The sequence below is a fragment of the Choloepus didactylus genome, chromosome 3 (assembly GCF_015220235.1).
Source record: "Choloepus didactylus isolate mChoDid1 chromosome 3, mChoDid1.pri, whole genome shotgun sequence".
Taxonomy (NCBI): domain Eukaryota; kingdom Metazoa; phylum Chordata; class Mammalia; order Pilosa; family Megalonychidae; genus Choloepus; species Choloepus didactylus.
Window position 1 is genome coordinate 15,622,007 of NC_051309.1, and position 26,271 is coordinate 15,648,277.

The 26,271-nt window shown below is 39.9% G+C and overlaps 1 protein-coding gene and 1 pseudogene across 1 annotated transcript in view; both read left to right on the forward strand.

The window, feature by feature from the left end:
- The window catches only part of LOC119530204, a 49,905-nt pseudogene that overhangs the window by 1,430 nt on the left and 22,204 nt on the right, over nucleotides 1-26,271 (forward strand).
- BST1 (bone marrow stromal cell antigen 1) overlaps nucleotides 12,171-26,271 on the forward strand; it is a 126,907-nt gene continuing 112,806 nt past the window's right edge. Inside the window, exon 1 of the mRNA XM_037829431.1 lies at nucleotides 12,171-12,253. The gene's annotated coding sequence lies outside the window, so the exon portion shown is untranslated. The remainder of the gene's footprint in view (nucleotides 12,254-26,271) is intronic.

Below are 26,271 nucleotides of genomic sequence, written 5' to 3' on the forward strand. Positions count from 1 at the left end.
CCTTTTTACTCTGGTCTTTCACTAGTGCTTTGCTTCTATATATTTTAATACCCCCTCAGAAGACATTTCCTTATTTACTCTCCATTTCTGTGCTTCATTCTGATCTTGGAGTGTAGAATTGGACCTGCAGGTGAACCAGTTATGTAGAGAAATTAGCTCCAGAAGAACATGTCCTTTGTTTTGTACTCAACATGTAGAATGGTATCTGTCATACAATTAGCACAATAAGTTCATGGCATTCTGGAATTTCCCTATTTTAAGACTTTTAATATAGCATGTTTAATTTCCCATCTACCTGTTTGTGTCTGTGTTGTTCACTATCATATCCCCAGAATCAGGCACATTAAGTTGGTGTTTAACTTGGAACAACAATAAAAAAAGTCGATCCACAAACAGAGTTTCACTATTACTCAGATTTTAAAGCTGTGCAGTCAGCTGAACAGTTAATGGCAGCCTTGGGACCCTGGCCATTTGAAGGAATTTGCTTAAGATGACAAAATGGAAGAAAAAAATTGATAAAAGTAAGACTTGTGGGTCCTTTGTCCCTTCTAAAGAAGCTGTTAACATTAGCTCCATGAGCTGAGCAATGTAGCAATTAATCATATTTTTCCAGAATAAATGACTGATTAAAATTGAACTTTAGCCCCAGAGGGAAGACATTGGTTAGTGTAGTATCCTTACTTTAGGTTATTGTAACCACAGCAGATTAGGAACTGTTATTAAGGCCAAGGTAGTCAGTTTAATGACCTGTCTGATTCCTTCTGTTATATAACAGCAGACTAATTCTAACAGTACATCCAGCCATTATCCACAAGAAGACTGGATAAGACCCATGGACAGAGCAGTGAAAATTCACATTTTGGGGATTGAAACATGTCCCCCACAAAAGGCATGTTCAGGTCCCAACTCCTGGTCCTGTGGGAGTGAACCTATTATAAATGAGACCTTTGAAGATATTATTAGTTAAGGTGTGCCCAGACTGAGTAAGGGTGGGCCTTCATCAAATATGGCTGAAGTCCTTATAAGCAAAGGAAATTGGGCATGGAAAAGAAGCCATGGGGAGCAACCAGAAGCTGGAAGTCAATGGAACTTGGAAGAGAAAAGAGAAGATGTCACCATATGCATTGTCATGTGACAGAAAAACTAAGGACCAAAGATCACCAGCAGCCAGCTCCAGGCTGCCACAGTCTTCGGGGTGAAAGCATTGCCTTGCTGATGCCTCAATTTTGGACTTCTAGCCTCAAAACCGTGAGCCAATAAATTCCCATTGTTTAAGCCAATCCATTGTGTGGTATTTGTTTTAGAAGCTGGGGAACTAAACACCACAACATGGAATGTCTGACATATAATGCCAGTGGACTGATGATTCTCTCTTTTGTACTTTCATTCTCTCTGAAAAACACATTCTATATGAGGGGAAAAAAGTCAAATCATTCCCTAAAAATATCATGACACTAAGCCACTTCTGTAGTATTTTCCATCCCTAGTTTTGAGGGCCCTGGAAAGGTTTACTGGTCAGAGAAGTTCAATTCTAACGCATTGGCTCAGTTTATTTGAGTATGTGACACAGCACTTCCCTCAATAGGGGGTTACTTGTGAAAGCAAACTATGAAAGAATGTTGCAATTGCAAAAACAGCTGGAATTGTAGTCCAAAAGCAGTACCAGAGTTGACTCTTGCTGCCAGTAAAAATTAGCCAATCAACAACTGCTGCAGCAAGCTAGATTTGTTCAGTAGTAAGAACAGGACAAGTCCCCTCTGAGTGATAAGAGTTACAAGTGATTCCTCCCCTCTTCTATATTTTTCTATTCTTTCCAGTTTTTTAAATGAGCATATTTTATTTTGACCATCAGAAATACATCAACTTCATTTTTTAAAGATGTGCGTAAGGCATTTTATTTACATGAAAAAAATGCTTAAAATAAAATATTAAATATAAGCAGAAATTGATATATTACAATCTTTTTTAAAAAAAATTAACTTTATTTGTCAAATAAAACATTTCCAAACAAAGAAAAGCAATGGGAAAAACAAATAATCCTAAAATAACTTCATTCCTTCCAGTATGCTCCTACCATACCAAAAGAAAATTAAGAAACAATCTGATGACAATTATATTTCACAATTACATTTAAAATGGCCTAAAAAGAAATACATCAAAATGTTAATTAACAATGGCTAATATTTTGGTGGTGGGATGGTGGTTGGTTTTTATAGTTACTTTTTCCTCAAAATTTTTAACAAAAAATTTTCCAAAATTTTGTAGTAGAAAAATAGAATTAACTTTTTTTTTAAAGGTTTTCATTTAATTAACATCAATCACCATCAGGTCTGCAATGCCAGAGCTATGTCCAATCTCACAGAGTCACACCCTACCTCAGACTTAAATACTTCCTGTACCTGTGCCTGGAGACTTCTGGCTCTACCTCCTGACACGTGGTCTCATCTCTCTGGCATGGGACTCCCCCACCCCACCCCCATCTCCCAGCTTGTCTCTAGAAATCACTTCAGTTGATTTCTAGCTGGAACTTAGACCATCAAGCCCCTGCGGCCCTTCCTCATGACACATGCACTACACCCTTGGCATTGGCTAGACTTCACTAGCCAGCCAGGGTTATTGCCAGCTCCTTTTAAAGTCCACACAGTTGCTAGATATTTGGGAGGATGGGCAGAATCTCCCACACTTGGCATTTGCCTCTTCAGTGGCTCTTTTGTGCCCATAACAAGCCTCAGTGTCCATTCCCAGAACATCAAGTTCACATATTTGGAGCACATGCTTTCCATTCTTAACTAAAAGGTTAGTGCTTCAGATTGGTACACAGGCAAAACTGTGCTCTTTTTTCAAGGTCTGGGGCTTTCTATCTTAGAGGTGGTTCATTGATACCTAGTATATGAAAAAACAAAAAATGCTTGGACATACTATTCAAAGGCACAAGATAACAGAAGAACTGAGAAAAGGAAAAATGTAAAAGAAAAAGGGAGAGATAGAATAGAAATAAAAAATGAAAAGCAGAGGGGAGGAAGGAGTAAGGAAAAAAAGATACAGTAGAATTGGAAAGAAGAAACAATCATTAAAATTATTGAGGTCTTGCCATGTACCAGGTATGGTAAATGCTTTCAGATGAATTATCATGTAATCCTACAACAACTGTGTGTGAAAGTTTCTACTATTTTCCCTACTTGTCCACTGACTTGTCCTACTCCTTTATCCAAGGTCATAGAGCTAGTTAGTGGAAAATCAGTGATATAAATCTATATCTTTCTCATTCTAGAACATGTACTTAACCTTACACTCAAACCAGATGCCTAATATGTGCTGCTCAACTCAGAGCTGGAGCCAAGGGTGAATAAGATGGGATTCCTGCTCTCTGTCTTAGTGGAAAATACAGACAGGTAAACAGAGAATGATGCATATGATCATTAGTGTAAGGAGGGGGTCCTGTGGGCACACAGGGTCTTAATCTAGTTTCCAGATGGCCAGAGAGGTCATCTGAATAGAAACAGCTGTTGAGCTCTGTCTTGAAGATTGAGAAGAAATTACCCATCTGGAACTCCAGGAGCTTTGTTTTCAATTATTTAACATTAGTTGATAAGCTACTATAAGTACAGGGATGATGCTAGGGATTCAGGATATAAAGTTGAATAAATTCATATTACTTTTCTTGAGAATCCCAGAGGTTTGATGGAGATTCAAAGTATTGTAGTTCCCAACCCATCCTGAAGCAGCTGCAGAAAGCAATCACCATTCCCTCATTAATTCTAATCCTTCCTGTGGAAGACTGCAGCTTAAACTACATAATGTATTTAACATCAACAATAACATGCACAAACAGAACAATGACTTAATAAAGGAGTAATCTATTAAATAATTTCTCATAAGATATCACTTGTAACTACCTGACATTATATGATTATATGCTTATCTGCCTATTATCCTTGTCCCCAAGAACAAGTAGTAAGCCCACATAGCAGGCACCAAATATTTCATGAAGCATGAGTAAATGAGGACTTGGAAGACCTTTACAAAATAAAAGCTCACCTGTTGTTCAATAATCTATATAAAATGGTTTATAATGTAGAATGTAGGGGACCTAGCAATAGAGAGCAATTAGTGAAGCAGGAACGATAACCCAATAAGAACAAATAAGCTATCATGGATAAATTTAACATTCTGGGAATGCCCAGGAATGACTAAGGTTTGATAATTTCTGGTGGGTATGGTAGGAACAAGTTCACAGAAATGTTACTATATTAGGTTACTTTCTTAAAGTAGAGTATGAACATGTTGGAAGTAAAGTAGTTATATTAGGTTAGTTGTCTTTTTCTTATTCCCTTGTTTTGGTTTGTTTGAAATGTTTTTTTTATTGTAAGTTTTTTAAAAAAATTTTTATACAGTTAATTTAAAAAAAAATGAAAAAAAATATGCAGAGCCCCCCTGAGGAGCTGGGGGAGAATGCAGGGGTGTTGGGCTTCCCCACCTTGATGGTTGCTAATGTGCTCACAGACATTGGGGACTGGTGGTTTGATGGGCTCAGCCCTCTACCATGGGACTTGCCCTTGGGAAGACTGTTACTGCAAAGGAGAAGCTAGGCCTCCCTGTAATTGTGCCTAAGTGTCTCCTCCTGAATGCCTCTTTGTTGCTCAGATGTGGCCCTCTCTCTCTAGCTAAAGAAACTTGGCAGGTGAAAGCACTGCCCTACCCCCTATGTGGGATCTGACACCCAGGGGTGTAAATCTCCCTGGTAATGTGGAATATGACTCTTGGGGAGGAATCTAGACCCAGCATCGCAGGATGGAAAACATATTCTTGACCAAAAGGGGATGTGAAATGAAGTGAAATAAGTTTCAGTGGCTGAGAGATGCCAAAAGGAGCCAAGAGGTCATCTGGTGGGCACTCTTATACACAATATAGATAACCCTTTTTAGGTTCTAATGAATTGGAATAGCTAGCAGTAAATACCTGAAACTATCAAACTATAACCCAGAACCCTTGAATCTTGAAGACAATTGTATAATAATGTAGCTTATGAGGGGTGACAATGTGACTGGGAAAGCCATATGGACCACACTCCCCTTTGTCTACTGTATGGATGGATGAGTAAAAAAATGGGGACAAAAAAAAAAAAAAGCACCCAGTGTTCTTTTTTTACTTTACTTGTTCTTTTTCCCTTTAATTTTTATTCTTATTACTTTTGTGTGTGTGGTAATGAATATGTTCAAAAATTAATTTTGGTGATGAATGCACAACTATATAATGATACTGTGAGCAATTGATTGTACGCTTTGCATGACTGCATGGTATGTGAATATATCTCAATAAAATTGGATTTAAAAAAAAATCTACATAAATGGTTTTTAAGAAAAATCAATTAAAACCTAAAGCTATATTTAAAATCCTTCTGGCTTTGAACAATTGTTTCCAGAGTGTTTTCGTTTTGACCCCTTAAGCAGGAATTCACACCTAAATTGGGTACTGGGTGAGGCTCAGCTGTCAGTACCCACAGGCTTCCAATTCTTTTCACCCACAAGAATGTGGGGTACTCCACAAACTATGTGTCCAAATACAGAGTGGTCCCATTTCCTATTGCCTTTTGAAGAAAAGTACTTTAGATAATATGAAGACCATAGTTTTCTTCATTGCAAATGTGGGCATCTAATGTATATAGTGGTCGGTAACATTTCTTTGCAAAAATTCCAGAGCAAGAAGAGCCTTCCACTTTCAAAGTATAACTGTGTGTTGCTGTGCTGGTTTGAAGCTGTTGCATGCCCCAGAAAATGCTATGTTCTTTTAATCCATCCCTGTGGAGGCAGATCTATTATAGGTGGGACATTTTGATTAGGTTGTTTCCATTGAGATATGACCCAGCCCATTCAAGGTGGGTCTTAATCCTTTATGGAGTCCTTAATGAGATGATAAAAGACAGAGACATTTGGAGAGACTTTGGAGAAAGAAATGTCCCAGAGATGCTAAGAGAGAACACACAGATGCTCAGAGAGGAGGCCACTGGAACCAGAAGCTGAAAGCAATGAAGCCCTGGAGCAAAGGATCAGCAGATGCCGGCCATGTGCCTTGCTATCTGACAGAGGAATCCCGGATGCCAGCGGCCTTTCTTCAGAGACGGTATCTTCCTCTTGATGCCTTAAATTGGACATTTTCATGGCCTTAGAATTATAACTTGTTGCCTAATAAATCCCCATTGTTAAAAGCCAGACTACTTCTGGTATATTGCATTTTGGCAGCTTTAGCAAACCGAAATAGTTACCTATCTTATTCTTAACAAATATTGCCAAATCAACACCTAGTCTTTGACTTCCAATCAAAGGTTCTATTATGAGCTGACTTTCAGGGAGCAAGAATAGCACAGTGTGTATGGCCTGAGGGAAAGAAAACTTGACTCAACTCTTTGCACCATGTAATGACGGAAAGTATCACAAGTTTCTGGAATGGAAATGAATGATGAGCTTCCTGTAAATTGTCAGGCTTACACTCATTGTAGTGATGAAATCTGGCAGGCAATTGCTTAATTGCTAACTACAGAGAGGGGAAAACAAGTTTTTAGGGAAGTATTAGTTGTTTCCTTCTTCCGTTCATTAAAAAAATCACAAACAAAACACAGCATTAAAAAAATCCCCAGTCATATAGAGCAGCCCCTAGAAATTTTTTAAATGCTGAGAATTATGTAGGCAGAAATAACAAGAGTGGCAAATGTCTGTAAATTCGCATTCACTTGTTTAATAGCTGTTCTTTTTGAAACGGCACAGTTAACACATGACACATTGACCTGACTTCTAATCCCTTCTCTGCCACTAACTACCAATGGGATTTCGGCAAATTGTTTGCCTATTCTGGGGCCTTGATTTCCTCATCTGTGCACATCTCGTCTAGGAAGCTTTAGTGAGTAAATAAGGGATGCTACATAATTAATACAGATTAATTAATCTAAAATAGATACAAAAAGGACTCTCTCAAGGTAAGCTGGGACATGTGATTACCTGTTTTGGCAAATCAGTCACCAACCCTCCAGATAACTGTCACTCAAGAGTTAGATGACCTTTAACCAATCATTACTTTCTTTTTGTAACTAGTTTGTGATTAGTTCCATTCACTTTTCCTATAAAATGTCTCTACCAAAGTGATTCTTTGAATTGGCCTACTGTAAAATTGTTCCCTTGTGTGCAAGAATGTGATAAAATTGTAACATCATTATAATTGAATCATTTGAAAAGTATTTTATAACCACAGAGAGGCAATAAAACAAAATGAGTAAGAGCGTGGATCCAGTTTCTTCATCTGTAAAATGGGCATACTGAGTCTTTACTTCACCTTATGTCCTGAGAATTAAATTTGGGGTGGAATTTAGCAGACAGACTGGCATAGCAAGCATTGAACACATGTTGATGTTGGACAATATGTTCTCTTTGGTCTCTTCCAGCTCTCAGTTTCTGGGAATCCTAAGAATAGAGCCTTGAAAGCTGTTTCTTTAGATTAGTTATACATACAAATTTAACTGGACGAAAGACTTAGATTTGGCTGCAGGTGACAGATTTGGCTGCAAGTGACAGAAAACACAAGATGACAGTACCTTAAATAAGACAGTTTTTTTTCTTTTTCTCATTGTATTTGCATAACAAATTACCCCAAAACGTAGTGGTTTAAAAAAACAGTTCTTATATCACTGTTTCTGAAGATCAGGAATCCAGGAGTGGTTTAGCTGGGTGTTCTACCAGAGGATCTCTCAGGAGGTTGCAGTGAAACTGATGGCTCAGGCTGCAATCATCTCAAGGCTTAACTGAGGCTGAAGGAGCCAACCTCACTCAAGTGGTTGTTGGCAAGCTTCAATTCCTCACAGGCTGGTACTGAGGACCTCATTTCTTCACCATGTATGACTCTCCATAGGTCTGCTCAGAATACAGCAGCTTGCTTCCCTCAGGATAAGTGATGAGACAGAGAAAGAGAGTGTGAGTGCATAAGAGTATGAGAGTGTGGGGTGGGTATGGGGGGTAGGGGGTAGGGGAGAGAGAGCAAATGGGCATACAAGTGAGAGAACAGCTAAAATGGAAGCAAGTCCTTTTTAACCTAATCTCAGAAGGGACATACCATCACTTCTGCCATACACTGTTGGTCATCCAGACCAATCTTCGTATGCCATGCGGGAGAAGAGTACACAAGGGTGAAAATGCCAGGAGGCAGGGATCACTGGGGGTCATCTTGGAAGCTAGCTACCACACTCAGGTAAAAGATCAGTAGAAGTAGTTACATGGCCCAGGTCTGATATGGCAGTTCTACTCCATTTGGTCTTTACGGGTATAGGCTCCTTCCAACTCATTGCTCTACCAATTCGAGAGGGTAGTCTTCTTACTCAAGTTCCAAGATAGTGGCATTTGTATTCTAGGCAGTAAAATTGAGGAAAGGAAGAAGATAGCCATAGAGTACATACATACACACTAGCTGTCTCGGAAAGAAAATTTCTGGAAGACACTTCCTCTTACACCCCATTGGCTAGCACTTACATCACATAGCTCACTTAGTTGCAAGGAAGTTGGGAAATGTGGTCTGCATTGTGCATAGAATTTACTAAGGCAAAAGCCAGGAGATTCATTACAATAGAAGGGGAGAACAAATACAGGGGGCAAACAGAGTCTCTGCCACAGGATTCACTTGAACAAAAAATATTTCCTTGCCTTCTTTCCATAGCCTCCACTGCATCTTGACTACAACCCAACCTCCTTGCTTTTAACGGACTACAACCCGGGATCTAGCTTTCTTCTGGTAAGTGAAACTTATGAGTGAAGGTTTTAGGATGTTTCCTCAACTGAAAACGGAGATAATATTAGTACCTTCTTCAGAGGACTTTTTGGAAATCAAATGAAATCATAAATGAGAAGGTACATTTATTGAATATTTAATATATTACAATACTCTACATATTTGACACATTATTTCATATACTCTTCATAAACCCTTATGAAGAAAGTATCATCCCTCACTTTACTTTGTCAGCAAAGCACTAACATCACAAGCTAGTAATGTGAAGCTGGGATTCACATGAAGGCTGTGTGACTCCAGGGCCGATGCTCTTACACACAACACTATACTGCTTCCTCCACCTTACAACTGGTAGTCTATCCTATTACTAATTAATTAAAATGTTGAATAAACTTTAAATAAATTAACTGGAAAAATTACTTGAAATGGAAAGCTGGTCAATTACCTGATGCCTTAGCTCTCTATATTTAGGTCATTCCCATTTATGTGTAGCTATGGCACCCCGTCACTTTTTGATTTAGTAACATCCCATTTTCAAAAAACTACTGTCTGACAAATACTTATTTCAAGAAATGAACTTAATTCATTATTACAATTACAAAGTATTAGGAGTCTGAGCTCAGGATCAGACAGATCTGGGTTCGCATCCTATCTCCATCCTTCCTCGCTGCGTGGCCTGGAGCAAATTACCACTTCCCTCTGAGCTTCCAGATCCTCACTGATAAACGAGGAGAAACAGAAATATGTATTTCACAGTGTTGTAAGAATTGACCAAGTTAATAAGTTTAAAAGGCTTTTCATAATGCCAGGCTTAGTAAGCTTTCAGTAACCTATTAAAAAAAAATTTTTTTGTGTTTTTCATTGTGGTAGAATGTATATAACACAAAAATCATTTTAACAGTTTTAAGTGGACAATTCCTTGACAATACATACACTGACAATACAGTGTGATGTTCACCACTATCTATTTCCATACTGCTTTCATCATCCTCAACCAAAACTCATATTCACTTAGCAATAACTCCCTTCCTCCACACCCCAGTAAACATTATTCTGCTTTCTGTCTCTATGAATTTGATTATTCTAAGCATTTTGTATGGGAAAAAATCATACAATATAACATTGGTGTACAAATAAATGACAGAGTCCCTATTTTCAATTCTCTTGGGTCTATACCTAAGAGTGGAATTGTTTGGCACATGGAAATTCTATGTTTAACTTTCTGAGGAACCAGCAAACATTTTCCACAGTGGCTGCACCATTTTACATTCCCACCAACCGTGTACAAAGGGTCCTGTTTCTGTGCATCCTGACAATATACAAAGGTTCCTATTTCTCTGCATCCTAATGATTATTTTCAGGTTTTTTTTTTTTTTTTTTTTTTTTAGTGCTATAAATTTCCCCCTCAGTACCACTTTTACTGCATCCCATAGGTTTTGATAATGTTGTGTTCTCATTTTCATTCCTCTCTATATATTTAGCAATTTCTCTTGCTATTTCTTCTTTAACCCACTGATTGTTTGGGAGTGTGTTGTTTAACCTCCAGGTATTTGTGAATTTTCTAAGTATCTGATGGTTATTGACTTCTAATTGTATTCCATTGCGGTCAGAGAATGTGCTTTGAATAGTTTCAATTTTTTAAAATTTATTGAGGCTTGTGTTCTGTCCCAGCATATGAGCTAGTCTGGAGAAAGTTCCATGATCACTAGAGAAGAATGTGTATCCTGGTGATTTGGGATGTAATGTTCCATATATGTCTGTTAAATCGAATTCATTTATCAGATTGTTTAGGTTTTCAGTTTCCTTATTGGTCTTCTGTCTGGTTGATCTATCTATAGGAGAGAGTGATGTGTTGAAATCTCCCACAATTATTGTGGAAACATCAATAGCTTCCCTTAGTTTTGCCAGTGTTTGTCTCATGTATTTTGCAGCACCTGGATTGGGTGCATAAACATTTATTATTGTTATTTCTTCTTGCTGAATTGCCCCTTTTATTAGTATATAGTGGCCTTCTTTGTCTCTCATAATATCCTTGCATTTAAAGTCTATTTTATCTGAGATTAATATTGCTACACCTGCTTTCTTTTGGTGGTAGCTTGCATGAAATATTTTTTTCCATCCTTTCACTTTCAATTTCTTTGCATCCTTGTGTCTAAGATGAGTCTCTTGTATGCAACATATTGATGGTTCATATTTTTTGATCCCTTCTGCCAATCTATATCTTTTAATTGGGGAGTTTAATCCATTTACATTCAACATTATTACTGTGAAGGCATTTCTTGAATCAGCCATCCTATCCTTTGGTTTATGTTTGTCAGATATATTTTTTTCCCTTTCTCTATTAATGTCCTTTAATGTACCCATACTGAATCTCTTTAGTACTGAACCTTTCTCCATATCTCTCTCTCCTTTCTTTGTTTCTCTGTTGGTAGGGCTCCCTTTAGTATCTCCAGTAGGGCAGGTCTCTTGTTAGCAAATTCTCTCAGCATTTGTTTGTGAAAAATTTAAGCTCTCCCTCAAATTTGAAGGAGAGCTTTGCTGGATAAAGACTTCTTGGTTGGCAATTTTTCTCTCTCAGAATTTTAAATATGTCATGCCACTGCCTTCTCACCTCTATGGTGCCTGTTGAGTAGTCACTACTTAGTCTTATGCTGTTTCCTTTGTAAGTGGTAAATTGCTTTTCTCTTGCTGCTTTCAGAACTTGCTCCTCTTCAGTATTTGACAATCTGATCAGAATATGTCTCAGAGTGGGTTTATTTGGATTTATTTTATTTGCAGTTCACTGGGCATTTATGATTTGTGTATTTATGTTGTTTAGAAGGTTTGGGAAGTTTTCCCCAAAAATTTCTTTGAATACTCTTCCTAGACCTTTACCCTTCTCTTCCCCTTCTGGAACACTAATGACTCTTATATTTGGATGTTTTGTAATATCTATCATATCACTGAGGTCCATTTCGATTTTTTTGATTTTTCCCCCATTCTTTCTTTTGTTCTTTCATTTTCCATTCTGTCATCCTTGAAGTCACTGATTCACTGTTCAGCTTCCTCTAGTCTTGTACTATGAGTATCCAGAATCTTTTTAATTTGGTTGATAGTTTCTTTTATTTTCATAAGATCATCTATTTTTTTATTTACTCTTGCCATTTCCTCTTTATGCTCTTCTAGGATCTTCTTCATGTCCTTTATATCCTGTGCCATGCTCTCATTCTTTGTCTTTAGTTCTTTGATTAATTGCTCCAAGTACTGTGTCTCCTCTGATCTTTTGATTTGGGTGTTTGGGTTTGAGTTATCCATATGGTCTGTTTTTTTCATATGCATTTGCTTAACTTGATAGGTTTCTTTTAGGAATGTAGGCTGATTCAAATCCTTGTCTCTAATTTGTCAGATCTACAGCTTGGTGGAGTACACTTTCTCTAACTAACAAGCAGATGACCTCCATGAACCACCTATCCTGCTCAAGCCAGTTCTCCACAACTTTGTCTTTGTGGTGAGTGGGGGTCTGATTCTTGTGGAGGTCCAATTGGTGCAACAAGTTTGCATGTGTAGTTGGTGCTGCCTGCCCTGAATGTGGGGTGTGTGTCTGAGTGGTTAGGAAAGGAGAGCGACTTTAATAATCAAATCTCCAAAGTGTTCCTGGAGATTTAAAGCTGTTGCAATATTCTAATCCTTTAGTTCAGTCTTGCCACAGTTTGTCTCTGCCACTGACCCACAAGTCCTTGGTATTGGCGTATGGTCCCTGGGACTTGTGAGTGGGTCCCTCTTCCAAGTTGTGCCTTCCTAGGGCCACTGCTGAGGGAAGACTGTGCTATGTCACAGGTGAGCGCCATTCCCCAAGGTAAGTTCTGGGCCACAGGGCCATGTAGGGGCATTCCCAGCCTGCTGAAAGGATGGCTGAATGGGCATGTTAATTTCCCCCTTTCCGCACAGCTCCGCCTTCCCAGATCCAGGACAATTAACTGCAGGTATGCGAAACGCTATCATCCACACCAGATATTGTGGCATGTGCGTGCATTGCTGGAAACACTTCCCATCACACTGGGTTGTTTGGGGCAGCTTTGGGCTGTGGTGCTGGTGCCAGGCAGGAGCATTCCCAGCCCGCCGGGAAGGTGGTTGTAAGGGGACACCCCCCTTTTCTTGGTAAGTTATGGTGTTTAGCAAATTTTCTTAGGCACTAGACTTATTGCTTTGTCCCTCAGAGCTATCTTAGCTCTGCTTTTGCCTGGACCCAAATTACAAGTCTTTGAGTCTTTCTGTAATGGGCTTTTAGAGTAATTGTTTTAGAAAAAGAGAAAAAGATTAAAAAAAAAAGAAGAAAAGAAAAAGAAGGGCCCTCCTTGCAGATCTAATGGGCTACTGAAATGCTAAGAGACAAGGACTTCAGGGCCATTAAGGAACAATCAAGAAAGCAGAGAAACTGGCTCTTCAGACAGGGGTCCTCACCTTCTCGATTTGCATATGCACCTGATTCTGTTTGAGCTCTGCCCTTCTCCATTTATGTTCACTGGAACTCCAAAAAGTCTCTGTTTTTATTTTTGGGTTTTTATTTTTTCTTTTTTTTCTTTTTTTGCTGCTTTTGCTAGCCGTATCTCCTCTCCAATGGGCTGACTGCTCCCAGATTCTCTGGTGTCTGGTCTCAGTCTATCTATGTTTGGAATTTTTCATCAGCAGCCTGAGTTTTCAATCAGAGCTGCAACTATAGTTTTCCCTCCTGGTTCCCAGCACCGACAGTCCCTCTTCCCATGGGGCTGAACCTGGCAGGGAGGGATGTGAGAACTTACAGTTTTTGCTGATCTCAGCTGTTCCATGAATTCATGAGTGTTGTATGAAGTATGCCCAAAGTCAAATTGCTCTGCGGTGTCCAGTCCATGCAGTTCCTGTCTTTCTATCTACTGCCCTGGAAGAGTAACTAACATCTACACCTCACCACTTTGCCATCTTGCCTTAAAAATCTTCAGGTTTTTTTTAATAGCCATCCTAGTGGGTGTGCAGTGGTATCTCATTGTAATTTTAATTTGCTTTCCTTCAATGGCTAATGATGTTCATATTCTTGTTGGCCATTTGAACATCTTTTTTGGAGAAATGTCTATTCAAATACTTGTCCCATTTTAAAATTGGATGTTTGTCTTTTTGTTGAGAGTTGTAGGAGTGCTTTACATATTCTGGATATTACACCCTTATCAAATATATGGCTTCCAAATATTTTCTTGATTTCTGTAGGCTGTTGTAATAGTCAGCATTCTCTAGGGAAACAGAACCAATAGGAAATACCTGTAAATATTATAAGATTTTATAAAAGTGTCTCATGCAACTGTGGGGATGCACAAATTCCTTAGGGCAGGCAGCAAGCTGGCAACTCTGATGAAGGTTTTCAGTGGATTCCTGAGGAGAAGCTGGCTGCCTAAATGGAGATGAAAATTCTCTCTTCTGACTGCAGAAGTCATTACATCTCCTTGTAAAGCCTTCAACTGATGGGATGAAAATTGTCTCATTGCTGAAGACACTCTCCTTGGCTGGTTGTAGATATAATTGGCCATAAATGCAGTCAACTTACTGATGATTTAAGTCCACAAAATGCCCTCACAGTAACAGTTAGGCTAATGTTTGCTAGACCAGACAACTGGGCACCATTATCTGGACAAGTAGACACATGAACCTAACCACATTCCACTTCTTGTCAACTTGGCTGCTATACAGATCACCTTAAACCATACCATATCTCTAAATGAAAAACAAATAACAGAAATATTTTTTGCCTAACAATACTCAACTGTCTTGTGCATAGAACTGGAAATGCACTAAATCTCTCCAAAATAGGTGCAAATCCTTGAGTAATAGTCATTTTTAAGCTTGATATCCTATAACTTAAATACTACAACATAAGCAATACAACTATTATGATAAGGGGATAAGATAGGGAAGAAAAAAGAGATATTTGCTTTATGTGCACAAACATACTCATAACAAAACTAGGAAGAAATATTCATGTCCTTACAGTTCTCATTTCTGTACCTGGTCATGTGGTCATAGTTTATATTTATCACTACCTTCATCCATTACCCATTCCAGGTTCCCTTTACCCTAAGGAAGCACCTCAGCTGGCTGTGGCTCTTTGCCTGGTAGGATGACCCAACCCTTCATTCCTAAAGTTTCTGGGCCATTGGTAGTCCTGCCTGGATTGGGTTGTTGCAGTTTTCCATTGACTTTAATCACAAGGCATGGTAGTACTAAGAGATGGCCTAGGGGATCTCCTGTATTCCAGGCTAACTCTTCTTTACCTCCATTGTGTAGGTGGGGTCCTATTTCCCCTTGGGGGTCAAGATCAATCACCCCAGCTAGTTTAGTAATCTTCTTCTTTGTCTGTTGATTCAGAGGCATGAGGAGCCAAAAGTGGCCAGGAGGCAGACTTAACTTCCAGTTCAAAGGAATCATTATTGTGTCTCCTGTTGGAAGCACTCCTTTTGGAACTGAGACTTGTAGATGAGCAGAACTTAAGGTTGTAGGGACAGGAAGCAAAAGTTTTTCTATAGATCACTATGGTTAATAGTGAGTGGTGCCACTTCCATTTCTACCCTTTGATTCCTGGACTCATGAATCCTGGCTATGGGAGAAACAGCACCATAGAGTAGACACTGATTTAGAACATATACAGCTTCTTGAGAACATTGCACAGCCTTGAAAGTTATTGCCACCTAGTTGGCACTTAAGTGAGTCTTCAGAAGGCCAATCCACCATTCTGTCAATCCAGCTGCTTCAGTATGATGGGGAACATGGTAAGACCAGAGAATTCCATGAGCATGAACCCATTCCCATGGGCTGTGTGGAATATCATGATGGTGGATAAGAGTTCTGGTTTCCTAAAGCTTCTAGAATGCAATGTACAAGAAATGAATTGGCTTTTTCAGTGAGGATGAATTAGGTTACAAATTTACAGTTCTAAGGCCATGAAAATGTCCAAATTAAGGCATCAAGAGGAAGATACCTTTTCTGAGGAAAGACAGATGGCTTCTGGGGTTCCTCTGTCACATGAGAAGGCACATGGTGATATCTGCTGATTCTTCTCTCCTGGGTTCTGGTTTCAATGGCTCTTTCCAAAATGTCTTTGAGTATCTCCTTCTGATCGTCTGTGGGTCTTCTCTTAGCTTCTCTGGGGCAAACTCTGGATGTTATCTTTTAGCTTCTCTGAGATCTCTGAGTTTCATCTGTCTTTTATCCTCTCAGAAAGGACTCTAGCAAGGGGATTAAGACCCACCTTGAATGGGCTGGATCATATCTCCATGGAAACAGCCTAATCACAAGTCCCACCCACAGTAGGTCTGCACCCACAAGAATGGACCAAAAGAACATGGTTTTATTCGGATACATAACAACTTCAAACCAGCACAATAAGGCATTATGTAAGTCCACAGATGGTAGTTTTGGCAGAAGCATTGTGTAAAGGGAAAGCAAACCTGTATCTGGAGTATGTGTCTATTCCAGTGAGAACAAATCTCTGCCACTTCCCTGATGGAAGTGGTCCAGTGTAATCAACTTCTACCAGGTAGCAGACTAATCACCTCAGGGAATGGTGCCATATCATGTACTAAGTATGTGTCTCTGCTGCTGGCTGATTGGACATTCAGCAGTGTCTGTATCCAGGTCAGCCTTGGTGAGTGGAAGTCCATGTTGCTGAGCCCATGCATAACTTCCATCCCTACCACCATGACCACTTTGTTCATGAGCCCATTGGGCAATGACAGGAATAGCTAGGGAAAGAGACTGACTGGTATCCACAGAATGGGTCAACCAATACACTTGATTAAAAAAATCTTCCTCTGCTGAAGTCATCCTCTGGTGAACATTCAAAAGGGACACAAGTATCTTCCTGTTTTTTGCCCACACAGAAAGATTTACCCACATACCTCTTCTCCAGACCTCTTTGCCACCAATTTCCCAGTCATGTTCAATCCAAGTCTCTGAAATCCAGCCAAACCATTAGCAACAGCCCATGAATCAAAATACAAACAAACCTCTGGCCAGTTCTCCTTCCAGGCAAAATGAACAATCAGGTGCACTGCTGGAAGTTCCACCCACTGGGAGGATTTCCCCTCACCACTGTCCTTCAGGGACATCTCATAAAGGGACTGCAGTGCTGCAGCTGTTCACTCTCAGGTGGTAACTGCGTATCACGCAGAACTGTCTGTGAACAAAGCCCTTGACTTTTCTCTTCCTCAGTCAACTGATTGTAAAGAAGTCCCAAAGAGACCATAGCTCTGGTCTGGGAAAGAGAAGGTAATGTGGCAGGAGTGGGGGCCATGGACATTTGGGCCACTTCCTCATATGCCTTACTTGTGACTTCAAGGAAATGTTTGAGCCTTAACTAGTATAAACCACTTCTATTTTATTATGGAATGCTGCTGTGCACGCCCAACTTTATGGCTTCATGGGTCAGACAACATGCAGCTCATAATAGGCAACTACTTAACCATGGTTAAGTACTCAGTCTCTACTAAGGCCCAATAGCAGGCCAAAAGGTTTTTCTCGAAATGACAGTAGTTATCTACAGATGATGGCAAGGCTTTGTTCCAAAATCCTAAGGGCTGGTATTTTGATTCTCCTATAGGAGCGTGGCAAAGTCTCCAGACAGCATCTTTATTTGCCACTGCAACTTCCAGCACCATTGGATGTGCTGGATTATACGGCTCAAGAGGCAGAACAGCTTGCACAGCAGCCTGGACCGGTCGCAGAGCCTCCTCTTGTTCCAATACCCACTCAAAACTATCAGTTTTCTGTTCACTTGGTAAATGGGCCAGAGTAGCACCCCCCCCCCCAAATGAGGAATATGTTGTCTCTAAAATCCAGAGGACAACTAGGCATTGTGCCTCTTTTTTGGCTGTAGGAAAGACTAGATGCAACAGCTTATCCTTCACCTTAGATGGGATAGCTCAACATGCCATACACCCAAGGACACCTAGAAATCTCACTGAGGTGGAAGGACCCTGAATTTTCATTGAATTTATGCCCCATCCTCTCATATGCCAGTGCCTTACCAATAAACTAGGGTGGTTGCTACTTCTTGCTCACTAGGTCCAATCAACATGATATCATTAATATAATGGACCAATGTGATGTCTTCTGGGAGGGAGAAATGGTCAAGCTTCCTGCAGCCAAGGTTATAACATAGGGCTGAAGAGTTGATATATCCCTGAGGTAGGACAGTGAAGGGATACTACTGGCCTTGCCAGATGAAAGCAAACTGTTTCTGATGGACCTTACAAACAGCAACTGAGAAAAAAGCATTTGCCAGATCAATAGCTGCATATCAGGTACCAGGGGATATGTTGATTTGCTCAAGCAATGATACCAAATCTAGAAGAGCAGCTTTAATTGGATTCACCACCTGGTTAAGTTTACAATAATCCCCTGTCATCCTCCAAGATGCACCTGTTTTCTGGACAGGCCAAATAGGAGAGTTGAATAGGGATGTGGTGGGAATCACCACCCCCGTATCCTCCAAGTCCTTAAGAGTGGCATTAATCTCTGAAATCTCTCCAGGAATCCAGTGTTGCTTCTGATTTAGTATTTTTCTAGGTAGGGGCAGTTCTAGTGGCTTCCATTTGGCCTTTTCCACTACAGTAGTCCTCACAACACAAAAGTCATGGAACCAATTGGCGATTCTCCCAGTGGCTGAGTAAGTCTATTCCAACTATTCCAGAACTGAAGGAAGAGCCACAGAATGAGTGTAGGGACCCACTGGACCCACTGTGAGCTGGACCTGAGCTGAAACTCCATCAATCCCCTAACCTCCATAAACTTCTACTCTGGTGAGCTACAGTGACATTCTGGGTCTCCTGGAAATAATGTCACTTCTGAGCCAGTGTCTAATTATCACCACAATGTCTGATCATTTCCTTTTCCTCAACATATGGTTACTCAGGTAAAAGCTGTAGGTTCTTTTGGGAAAGTGTAGAGGAAGATTAAGTGTAAAATTTTGACAGTGTAACCTAAATCAAGGCACCAAGACTTCCCCTCATTCAAGGGGCTCTGGGTCTGTAAACTGTCTCAAGTCTGGGAATTGATTAAGGGGCCATGACTCTGTTTTTGTAATTCAAGTTAGACTTTTGTTCACTTGACCTAGAACACTTCTGCTTATACAGATCAAGTAAGAATTTAGTAGACTGCCCATCTATTTTATTTCTAGGTACCCCATGGTCTGCTAGCCAACACCATGGGTCTTGGTGAGTCAGATTATTTTGATTGCTGCTTTGAGTCTGCTGTCCATTACAGTAACCACTCCCACCTTGTTTTTGGTGATTAAGTGCTGGAACTAGGCTTCTGCCAACTTGGGATCTGATCATCCCCATTGTATTTAAAGATTCCAGCTCAGTGACAGCAGTTCCTACAGTAATATCTGACCTACAGAGAAGATGACTACAGAGCTCTTCAGGGATGATGAAGCTAGTCTCACAAATTTATTCTCCAGAGTCCTGGTAAAAGGTGTGTCCTCTGGACACTTCAGGGGTGTGAGAGCAGGTCTTCAATGTTAAATCCACTCTAACATTCTAATCTCTCTAAGCCTTTGGATTCTCTCATCTACATTATACCACGAGAGTTTTGGCATTTCAGCGTCAGGTAATATCAGCCACCTTTTGATCCATGTTTGAGCCAACCACATAAATTGTTAAAGCCCCTTCTAACTCCTTGAGCTACAACATTGAATCCAGAATCTCAGCTTAATAGGCCTATATCAATAAATTCAGCCTGATCCAACTTTATATTCCTTCCACCATTATCCCTTAACATCCATTCCCACACATACTCACCTGATTTCTGTCTATATATATTGGAAAACTCATGTAGTTCTTTTGGAGTATAGTGAACCTCCTCACGGGTCACACTTTGTACCTCACCTTTTGGGGCCTGTTGGGGCTTTAGTTATAGGTCCAGAAGAGAAGAGGCATGGTAGGGGTGGGTCATGCGAAGAATTAGAAGTGTCTTTCAAGTCAATTACCTCAGGGCAATCTATTGCAGTTTCATCTGAGGAAACAGGATTAATCTCTGTAGACAGAGGAGTGAGTGTAACTCCTTGGGAGAGGGGTTACAAGTTTATTAGGCACTGTAAGGTTAATATCATCAGGTAGATGGTGGATGGCAGATTCCTCAGGGCACACTGAAAGTCTGGAAGCTGTTTCCTCAAGACAGGCTGGAGATCCAGTGGCAGTTTCCTCAGGGCAGACTTGAGGTCAGGTGACTGTTCCTCAGGGTAGAGCATTACAGGTTTATCTAGCAAAGACTTAGCAGAATCTAGGGCTTCAATGTTCACTGCCATCATTATCAAGCCATATGTCTTCATTCCAATTTTCAGGATTCCATTCCTTTCCAAGCAATGCTGTCACTTTAACAGCAGACACCCCGTAAGGTTGGGAATTAGTTTATATTGTATCTCTGCCACCCACACAATGAGACTGGCTCTGGTTTTCAGAGATTTCAAGTCTGTGGCTACAGGAAATAAGATTTTCTTTCAGGGCACACATAGAAACTTTTACATCTTTCATGCAGCAATTAAGTTGCAAATTTGAAATTTTCAGCTCATCCCTTTCTTTCATAACTGTATCCAGCATATCTAAGAACAACCAGCCAACATCATTTTACCTTTTAACTCCCAAAAATCTGTTAAGGTGTCAAAAATACTATCACCCAGAGTTCTGCCTTTTATAAGCATATAAGTAGCCATATCCAAGGGTGATATTCTGTGTATTTCTATTAACAACACACACCATGGACTGTCAGTGCCATCTTGATGATTGACAATAAAGTCATTATTGCCTTTGAATCTAATCAGAGTAGAAAACCAATTGCAAAAACCTGTTTTTAACATTCTTTTCTCAGGAACCACTCCCAGGACCAAAGCTTTGTTAGTCAGGGGGAAACAGAACCAACAGGAGATAGCTATAAATATCATGAGATTTTACTAACAGTGTATCACACAACTGTGGGGATGCATGAGTTCAAATTCTGTAGGGCGGGATTAATAAATCCAAATTCCATAGGGCAGGATTAATAAGTCCAAATTCCATAGGGCAGGCATCAAGCTGGCAACTCTGATGAAGGTTTTTGATGAATTCCCCAGGAGAAGCTGGCTGCCTAAGTAGAGATGAAAATTTTCTCTTCTGACTGCTCAAGTCATCATTTCTCCTTTTAAAGCCTTAAATTGATAGGAAGAAACATCTCTCATTGCTGGAGACACTCTCCTTAGTTGATTATAGATGTAATCTGCCATGTATGAAATCCACTTACTGATTATTGAAGTTCAGGAAATATCCTCACAGTAACAGACCAGTTTTTGCCAGACCAGACAACTGGGCACCATTACCTTGTCAGGTTGTCACATGAAGCTCATCATCACAGTTGTCTTTTCACTTTTTTGATAATGTTCTTTGATACACAATAGTTTAAAGTGTAATGAAGCCCATTGTTCTAGTTTGCTAATGCTGTGGAATGCAAAACACCAGAGATGGATTGGCTTTTATAAAAAGGGGGTTTATTTGGGTATATAGTTACAGTCTTAAGGCCATAAAGTGTCCAAGGTAACACATCAGTAATCGAGTACCTTCACTGGAGGGTGGCCAATGGCATCCAGAAAACCTCTGTTAGCTGGGAAGGCACGTGGCTGGCGTCTGCTCCAAAGTTCTGGTTTCAAAATGGCTTTCTCTCAGGACGTTCCTCTCTAGCAAGCTTGCTCCTCTTCAAAATGTCACTCACAGCTGCACTCCATTCAGTCTCTTTGAGTCAGCATGTTTTATATGGCTCCACTGATCAAGGCCCACCCTGAATGGGTGGGGTCACACCTCCATAGGAGTATCCCAGCGAAGTCACCACCCACAGCTGGGTGGGGCACATTCTAAGCAAATCTAACCAGCACCAAAAGGTCTGTCCCACAAGATCACAAAGATAATGGCATTTGGGGGACACAATACATTCAAACCGGCACACCCATTTTATCTAGTTTTTCTTTTGTTTCTTGTGCTTTTGGAGTAAAATCTATAAATTCATCACCTTCTGCACAATCCTGGAGATATTTCCCTATGTTTTCTTATGTGAGTTTTGTAGTTTTAGCTCTTATATTTAGACTGTTGACCCATTTTGAATTAATTTTTGTGTATGGTGAAAGATAGAGGCCCACATCCATTCTTTTGCAGGTGGACTTCCTGTTGTCACAGCACCATTTGTTAAAGATACTATTCTTTTCCCATTGAGTGATGTGCCTGTTTGGATGTATTATGTCCCCCAAAATGCCATGTTCTCTGGTGCAGTCTTCTGAAGGCAGGCATATTAGTGTTGATTATGTTGGAATCCTTTGATGGAGTGTCTCCATGGAGATGTGACTCAATCAACTGTGGGTGAGATCTTTTATTCGATAATTTCCATGGAGGTGTTACCCCACCCATTCAGGGTGGGTCTTAATTGAATCACTGGAGTCCTATATAATAGAGTTCACAGACAGAAGGAGGTGCTGCAGCCAAGAGAGACACTTTGAAGAATGCACAGGAGCTGAGAGTGGAGCTGGAACACAACCTGGGATCAGCAGGCACCAGCCATGTGACTCCCCAGTTAACAGAGGTTTTCCAGATGCCATTGGCCTTCCTTCACCAATGGTATACTTGTGTTGATGCCTTCATTTGGACATCTTCATGGCCTTCAGACTGTAACTTTGTAACCAAATGAACCCCCCTTGTAAAAGCCAATCCATTTCTGGTGTTTTGCAAAATGGCAGCATTAGCAAACTGGAACAAGTGGACTTGACACTTTAGTCAAAAAACAACTGGCCATGGATGTATGGATTTATTTGTGGATTTTCAATTTGATTCCACTGGTCTATATGTCTATCCTTATGCCAGTACCACACTGTTTTAATTACTGTAGATTTATGGTAAGTTTTTAAACCAGGAAGTGTGAGTTCTCCAACTTTGTTCTCCTTTTTCAAGAATGACTATTTGGGATCCCTGGCAATTCCATATAATTTGAGGATCAGCTTGCCCATTTCTGAAAAAAAAAAAAAAAAGAAAGAAAAAAGAAAATAGCTGCTGGAGTTTTGAAAGGGATTGCATTTAATTTTTTTTTTTAATCTTCATTTTATTGAGATATATTCACATACCACGCAGTCATACAAAACAAATCGTACTTTCGATTGTTTACAGTACCATTACATAGTGGTACATTCATCACCCAAATCAATCCCTGACACCTTCATTAGCACACACACAAAAATAACAAGAATAATAATTAGAGTGAAAAAGAGCAATTGAAGTAAAAAAGAACACTGGGTACCTTTGTCTGTTTGTTTCCTTCCCCTATTTTTCTACTCATCCATCCATAAACTAGACAAAGTGGAGTGTGGTCCTTATGGCTTTCCCAATCCCATTGTCACCCCTCATAAGCTACATTTTAATACAACTGTCTTCGAGATTCATGGGTTCTGGGTTGTAGTTTGATAGTTTCAGGTATCCACCACCAGCTACCCCAATTCTTTAGAACCTAAAAAGGGTTGTCTAAAGTGTGCATAAGAGTGCCCACCAGAGTGACCTCTCGGCTCTTTTGGATTCTCTCTGCCACTGAAGCTTATTTCATTTCCTTTCACATCCCCCTTTTGGTCAAGAAGATGTTCTCCATCCCACGATGCCAGGTCTACATTCCTCCCCGGGAGTCATATTCCACGTTGCCAGGGAGATTCACTCCCCTGGGTGTCTGATCCCACGTAGGGGGGAGGGCAGTGATTTCACCTTTCAAGTTGGCTTAGCTAGAGAGACAGGGCCACATCTGAGCAACAAAGAGGCATTCGGGAGGAGGCTCTTAGGCACAACCATAGGGAGGCCTAGCCTCTCCTTTGCAGCAACCGTCTTCCCAAGGGTAAAACCTGTGGTAGAGGGCTCAACCCATCAACCCACCAGTCCTCTATGTCTGTGGTCATGTTAGCAACCATGGAGGTGGGGTAGGCGAATACCCCTGCATTCTCCACAGGCTCCTCAAGGGGGCACTACATCTTTTTTTTTTCCTTGTTTTTCTTTCTTTTTTTTTTTTTTTAACTTTCCCTTCTTTTTTAAATCAACTGTATGAAAAAAAAGTTAAAAAGAAAACAAACATACAATAAAAGAACATTTCAAAGAGACCATAACAAGGGAGTAAGAAAAAGACAACTAACCTAAGATAACTGCTTAACTTCCAACATGTTCCTACTTTACCCCAAGAAAGTTACCTAATATAGCAACATTTCTGTGAACTTGTTCCTACTATATCCATCAGAAATTACCAGACCATAGTCATTCCTGGGCATCCCCAGAACGTTAAATAGCTTATCTGTTCTTCTTGGATTATTGTTCCCCCTTCCTTAATTGCTCTCTATTGCTAGTTCCCCTACATTCTACATTATAAACCATTTGTTTTACATTTTTCAAAGTTCACATTAGTGGTAGCATATAGTATTTCTCTTTTTGTGCCTGGCTTATTTCGCTCAGCATTATGTCTTCAAGGTTCATCCATGTTGTCATATGTTTCACGAGATCGTTCCTTCTTACTGCCGCGTAGTATTCCATCGTGTGTATATACCACATTTTATTTATCCACTTATCTGTTGAAGGACGTTTGGGTTGTTTCCATCTCTTGGCAATTGTGAATAATGCTGCTATGAACATTGGCGTGCAGATATCTGTTCGTGTCACTGCTTTCCGATCTTCTGGGTATATACCGAGAAGTGCAATCGCTGGATCGAATGGTAACTCTATATCTAGTTTTCTAAGGAACTGCCAGACTGACTTCCAGAGTGGCTGAACCATTATACAGTCCCACCAACAATGAATAAGAGTTCCAATTTCTCCACATCCCCTCCAGCATTTGTAGTTTCCTGTTTGTTTAATGGCAGCCATTCTAACCGGTGTTAGATGGTATCTCATTGTGGTCTTAATTTGCATCTCTCTAATAGCTAGTGAAGCTGAACATTTTTTCATGTGTTTCTTGGCCATTTGTATTTCCTCTTCAGAGAACTGTCTTTTCATATCTTTTGCCCATTTTATAATTGGGCCAACTGTACTATTGTCATTGAGTTGTAGGATTTCTTTATATATGCAAGATATCAGTCTTTTGTCAGATACATGGTTTCCAAAACTTTTTTCCCATTGAGTTGGCTGCCTCTTTACCTTTTTGAGAAATTCCTTTGAGGTGCAGAAACTTCTAAGCTTGAGGAGTTCCCATTTATCTATTTTCTCTTTTGTTGCTTGGGCTTTGGGTGTAAAGTCTAGGAAGTGGCCACCTAATACAAGGTCTTGAAGATGTTTTCCTACATTATCTTCTAGGAGTTTTATGGTACTTTCTTTTATATTGAGATCTTTGGTCCATTTTGAGTTAATTTTTGTGTAGGGGGTGAGGTAGGGGTCCTCTTTCATTCTTTTGGATATGGATATCCAACTCTCCCAGCCCCATTTGTTGAAAAGACCATTATGACTCAGTTCAGTGACTTTGGGGGCCTTATCAAAGATCAGTCGGCCATAGATCTGAGGGTCTATCTCTGAATTCTCAATTCGATTCCATTGATCTATATGTCTATCTTTGTGCCAGTACCATGCTGTTTTGGCAACTGTGGCTTTATAATAAGCTTCAAAGTCAGGGAGTGTAAGTCCTCCCACTTCGTTTTTCTTTTTTAGAGTGTCTTTAGCAATTCGAGGCATCTTCCCTTTCCAAATAAATTTGATAACTAACTTTTCCAAGTCTGCAAAGTAGATTGTTGGAATTTTGATTGGGATTGCATTGAATCTGTAGATGAGTTTGGGTAGAATTGACATCTTAATGACATTTAGTCTTCCTATCCATGAACATGGAATATTTTTCCATCTTTTCAGGTCCCCTTCTATTTCTTTTAGTAGAGTTATGTAGTTTTCTTTGTATAGGTCTTTTACATCTTCGGTTAAGTTTATTCCTAGGTACTTGATTTTTTTAGTTGCTATTGAAAATGGTATCTTTTTCTTGAGTGTCTCTTCAGTTTGTTCATTTCTAGCATATAGAAACATTACTGACTTATGTGCATTAACCTTGTATCCCGCTACTTTGCTTAATTTGTTTATTAGCTCTAGTAGCTGTATCGTCGATTTCTCAGGGTTTTCTAGATATAAGATCATATCATCTGCAAACAATGACAGTTTTACTTCTTCTTTTCCAATTTAGATGCCTTTTATTTCTTTGTCTTGCCGGATTGCCCTGGCTAGCACTTCCAGCACAATGTTGAATAACAGTGGTGACAGCGGGCATCCTTGTCTTGTTCCTGATCTTAGAGGGAAGGCTTTCAGTCTCTCACCATTGAGTACTATGCTGGCTGTGGGTTTTTCATATATGCTCTTTATCATGTTGAGGAAGTTTCCTTCAATTCCTACCTTTTGAAGTGTTTTTATCAAAAAGGGATGTTGGATTTTGTCAAATGCTTTTTCAGCATCTATTGAGCTGATCAATTGATTTTTCCCTTTTGACTTGTTAATGTGTTGTAAT